This window comes from Thamnophis elegans, chromosome 6 (genome assembly GCF_009769535.1).
Source record: "Thamnophis elegans isolate rThaEle1 chromosome 6, rThaEle1.pri, whole genome shotgun sequence".
NCBI lineage: Eukaryota > Metazoa > Chordata > Lepidosauria > Squamata > Colubridae > Thamnophis > Thamnophis elegans.
This window is the reverse complement of record NC_045546.1, coordinates 57389347-57395369: the sequence shown is the minus strand read 5'-3', so window position 1 is coordinate 57395369 and position 6023 is coordinate 57389347.

Sequence of the window (6023 nt, the reverse complement as noted above, 5' to 3'; positions counted from 1 at the left end):
CCCCCAAAAGTAAATCACCATATTTGGAATTAATACGAATTCATGTTCTGTGTCTTCTGTGTGTGTGGGGGGGGGGGGGGAGTTTGCTTCCTGAAGGCCTTCTATTTCCATTCCCTCCCTTAACTTCAATCACTGCCCCACCAATGCAGTCAAATGGATTAAAATTAGTTCACTGGTTGCCATAGCGTGGCTCATGCCGTCGCCTCACCCAGTCAGCATCAGGGCTCTGCAGGCCCCGCCACCCCAACAGTATCTTTTGTTACCCATCCAGACAGGGCCCACATGGAGAGGGGCGGCATTGCAGGGCCAGAGGGGGGGCTGTGGCTTTAGGAAGGATGGAACGCCCCCCCTGGGAGGCAGCGGTCTCCTTCCTGACAGGGAAGGCTGGGTAAGGCCAGCTGGAGCTCCGCAGGGCAGTCTGCCTGTGTGTCCTGCTCTGTGCTCCACTCCAGAAGGGGGATCGAAACTTTGCTTCTCTCCTGAAGGATGAAACAACCATTGGGAGTAGGGTGTGACTTTTTGCCCGGTTCTTTGTGCCTTTCCATTTTCTTTTTCCTCAATGGATCTTTTCCCACACCTCACCGACTTTACCTTTCGATTTGTCTTACTTTTTTACACAGGAGGTAGCCAGCCATGCCCTGACCCACCCTGCCTGCTGCCTTGGCTCGTGGTTGCAGCACTGGCATGCCAGACACACTGTGCAGCCGCCTGTGTGGGGAAAAATAAGACATCCCCTGAAAACAAGACCTAGTACTTATTTGTGGGGCCCAAAAGAAAATAAGACCAGGTCTTATTGCCAGGGAAGCATGGTATTAAAGTCCCTATATCATAAATATAAAAATGAGGGTTTTTCAGATTTAGAGACTTTAGCAAAAAACATTTGAAAAATAGCAGAGTAAGAAGTGGTGAGAATAGCAAATATTTTAAGTTGCAAGAAATAAAAGTATAATATTTATTGAGTTAAGCTTGACTCTTGGTGACTTAATGCACACATCAGTCTTTAATACAGTCGATTCTGTGATGTTTCTTATTGCTTTCTTTTAGGACTTACAATTCCAGTGATGACACTTGACCAATCTCAATTGGTCTCAGAAAGCAATGCAAGATCAAATAAATACATAGGATAGAGATCACTAAAGAGAATTGCAGGTTTCTTGGTTATATTTGAGGCTGGAAGGAAAAAATTATAGAAGGTGGCAAAGGCAAACACTTCAATAATACATCCAAACTGCATGATGCAGTCATCTGGAATCAAGCCAAATTTGGAAATGTCTAATATAGAAGCATTTACCACCCCACCTTTCTTGAAGATGTCTTGCTAATGATTTTTCATGGATACAGATATATGTAGTTTTCCTTAGTCTACCTAACACCCAAGACCATTAAATGTTTTTTTCCCCCCCAATCTGATATGGAACTGTCATTTTCCATCTTCTGTTGACACAATCTTGCTGTGTGCATGATTGGCTTTATTTGGCAATGACCATGGTAATGAATGGCAGGGCTGAGATCTACCCATCTCCTATTGGCTGTTATAGCTGTTGTGCACATGCCCTCCAGAAGTGTCTGCCATTTGACCTCCTTGGCCATTTTGGTTTGTTCTGTTGACTGACATTACACCAAAGAGCAGTAGTATCCATGTTGCTAGAAAAAGTAAGAAAGTAGAACCTTTCTCAAGTGAACTTCCAGGAAGGATATGCTTTTTTTCTACATAAGTTGTCAGTCAGACAGGTGGCTCTGTATTGATACAAGGATTCAGATAGATGGCTATGCTAATTACATCCTCTAGTAATCTATGGAAAACATGCCTCTTCTACCAGTCCCGTGGGGGAACTATTGGATAATTTCCCTCCCCCCATATCACTCATACATACTTGGGCAGGAACAATCTATCAATTTACACCTTAACTTGCCCCAAAGTAAATTCATAAGTTAGTATAACTTACCAGCCTTGTAAGCGAAGCAGAATGATGTTTGGCTGTGGGGACAGAGCAAATTATGCTGAGGCACTTTTCTGCTGTCTTGCAGAAAGGGCAACAACAATGGACCAATTTTCTGGATGTGCCTTAACAGAGTCACTGCAAAGCATCTTATTGTTGGGAAACTAGCAGGAAATTCTGGGATTTGAAGACTATACACTTTAAAGTTGCTAAATTGAGAAATACTGCTCTAGTGGATGTTATTCAGTCCCATAGAGGTAGGATTTTGCTTTGTGGTGGAAGTTAACAATATGGGAGAGAAATAAATAGGAATGCAGACTGGATTATCTGCCTTAGCTCAGCTCACTAGCAGTTCAGCTCTTGTCCACAAATGCCACTCTTCTGTCAGTCCACAATGTTCAACAGTACTACTGAATCAAATAATAAGCAGTGCATTTTACAAAGAAATTTTATCTTTCTAGAGATGTCCAATATTCACTTTTTGCACAATCTACTTTCTGTACAAAACAGCCTATTTAGTCAAGAAATATCTACTTGTGAAAAATGAAATGAATATAGCATTCTTCATTTAGATACTGGAAATATACAGATCTTCTGAGTTATTTTCATCTGAGTAGTCTATCTTAAATTTATTATTTGGGACACGATTTAAAACTATTTAGAGGTTATACGTGGAAAGTGTTGTGAAGTAATTTTTAAAATCCTAGTTAAATGTAACAGACTAAATTAAAACTAACTGGCTTGCCTCTCAGAGTGGTGGGCACCCATCATTGGAGGTTTTCAAGAAAAGATTGAGTAGCAAACGGAAGGTAAGGTGCCTCCATTTGGAAGACAGCGTTTATATCTTATACCCAAAGAAGATCAAGATACTACCCAACCAAAACAATTATAGACCTATCTCATTACTTAAAGTAGATATAAATTTTTTACTAAATACTAGCAAACAGGTTAATGCTGGTTATTCAACATTGATACCACACCACCAAACAGGTTTATACAGGGGAGACAGATGAAAAGTAATGTTAGATAATATTAATGCATTAGAATATTTGGGAAAGAAACAACCAAATCCTGCTGCGTTCATATTTTGGATGCTGAGAAGGCCTTTGATCGAGTTAACTGGCCAATTTCTGTTGAAGATATTGCAAAAAATGCGGATAGGAGATAATTTTTTACAGTCAATTAAAGCAATATACCAACAGCAAACAGCTCAAATCATACTCAACGGAAGTTTAACAGACTCTTTTCAAATTGGAAAAGGTACAAGACAGGGCTGTCCTTTGTCCCCATTATTGTTTATTATAACTTTGGAAGTATTGTTGAATAAAATATGGGGCTTGGATGGTCTAAAAGGGATCAAGATTAGGCAGCAAGAATACAGAGTGCGCGCTTTTGCGGATGATTTGGTCATAATATTGGAACAACCGCAGGAATCCAGTATGGTTTTAATGAATACGATTAATCAATATGGTCAAGTGTCTGGTTTTAAAATAAATTTAGGAAAAACAAAAATATTAGCTATAAATATGAATACTAAACAAAAGGAAGAACTAGGAGAGATGCTAGGATGTGAGGTAGTCAAAAAAGTCAAATACCTTGGAGTTAATATTTTAACTTCAAATGGGAAACTATATAAGCATAATTATGAACCACTTTGGCATAGTATACAGATAGAGATGAAAAAATGGGAGAAATTGCACTTATCTTTGCTGAGTAGGATAGCGGCAGTGAAAATGAACATCTTACCAAATTTTTTATTTCTCTTCCAAATGTTACCTATACTTTAAAAAGATGCGAATCTTTTAGAATGGCAGAAGGGTATCAACAAATTTGTATGGGCAGGAAAGAAGCCAAGGGTAAAGATGAAAATAATGCAAGATGTACGCAAGAGAGGAGGCTTGAAATTATCTAACCTAAAACTATATTATGATGCAGTGGCACTATCTGTAATTAGTGATTGGACTCATTTAACTAATGATAGAATATTGAATATTGAGGGACACGATCTGGTATATGATTGGCATGCTTACATGTTATTCAACAAAAAATTGGACAAGAATTTTAAAAGTCATATTTTAAGAAATGCTTTACTGCGGGTCTGGAAAAAATACCAATATAAATTAAATGACAAGATACCCATGTGGGCAATTCCTAGACACGCAACTGAAAATATGAATATAGCACAAAAACAGGATAGAATTACCTACAGACAGCTTCTCATTTTGGAAAGGGGGGTTACAAGTTACAAATTTAGCCGAGATGGCTAAAATATCGGCATATCTTAAAGATCATTCAAATGAGAGATATAAACGAGACTGGAAAAATGGATTGATTATACAAAACAATATGGGACTAAGAAATTCCAGATAGCCTATGCTTAAGATCAGGAATGATTTAAACTGTTCAAAGTTAGCGTAGCAAGAAGAAGCTAAGATCAATGTAGAGATGTTATTAACCTTTTTTTATTTCTTTTTCTCAATATTTTAGGACTGTGTTTGTTAAAAATCTATACCGTGTATGGGCTCTGGGAAGTCGGGGGGGGAGGGAGGTGGGGTGTTGGGGGGGAGGGTGGGGGAGGGAGGATATACTAGTTTAGTCCGATATGTTAGATTCAATGTAATGCGACTTCACATGTATACTGTTTTTCTTTAATTGCTCTGTAAAATAGGATAAGTTAAGTACATTGACATATAGTGGAAATACACCAAGGGGAGGAGTGGGATAGAAGAAAGATGGGTAGAGAGGGCGGGAGAGAGGATGGGAGGGAGGGTGAGAAGGAAGGAGTGGATCGGGAGAGAGGATGGTAAGGGGGAGGGGAAGTAGGGGTAGAGGAGGAGGATGGAGGAAAGATAGAAAGTTGGAGGGGGTGGAAGAAAAGAGGTTGTACGGAGAGTGGAAGAGGATATTGGGTTTCTATTTTGGGGGGTATTGTTGACAAGAGGAATTGCTGCGATTATTGTTTAATGTTGTATGGCTCCAGCTATGCACAGTATATAGGTGAGTGTTGAAAATGAAAAAATGGAAAATAAAACCTTTTTCAGACTAAGAAAAGATTGAGTAGCCATTTATCTGGAATAGGCAAATGGGTAAGAGGGGGTGGACTAGAAGATCTCCAAGGTCTCTTCCAGTCCTATGATTCTATGAATATTTCTATGGATTAGGGTGCCAGATGCATCAAATTGCAGGAAACTTGAGTTAACAATATAGTTCCAATGAAATGCACAGTTAGCTCTGTATAGGCCTGTGATGGCGAATCTATGGCATGCATGCAGAGGTGGCACGCAAAGCCCTCTGTGGGTATGTGCGCTGTTGCCAGTTGCTCTTCTGGTTTCCAGCATGCAATTCATGCCAGCCAGCCAGCTGGTCTTCGTGGGCACCGAAACACCAGAAACAGTCTGAAAACGGCACCAAAAACGGCCAGAAAGCAGGCCATTTTCCAAACCAAAAACAGCCTGAAAATGGCCCCAAAAACAGGCTGTTTTCAGGCTGTTTTTTGGAAATGGCCTGAAAATGCCCCCCCAAATGGCTTGAAAATAGCCTGTAAAGGCCCTCCAAAAACAGGCACGCATGCACCAGTCTGGTGTTTGGGTTTTGATGTTCTGGGGCACGTGAAGACCAGCTGGCTGGCATGCATGCATGTGCTGGAAACCCAAAGACCAGTTGGTCAGCGCATGCAATTGCACAGGCAGCTGGTCTTCGGGTTTCCTGAGCTCCGAAATGCACGTGCATTCTAGTTTGGGCACTCAGTGCCAAAAAGGTTCGCCATCGCTGGTATAGGTGTACAATGTATAGACAGTGGATAAAGTGAGTTGGGTTTCTGGATGAACAAGCTACTGGTACGTTACCAAGCGTAACTCAATAAATCCACTAACTAAACATCCAACCAAATGACCAACTGGGTCATGGAAGAAAAGAAAAAAGAAAATCCTCATATTCATGCTTAATGCTTCCACTTACCTCAAGTAGCTCTTTGAATCCTCATTATTTTTTTATCTGCAACTTAATCCATATATCCAAACCCCAAGCAGAACATTGAAAATGTAAAGTAAGAAGCAAAAAAGATTGCCATATTTAAATGATGAT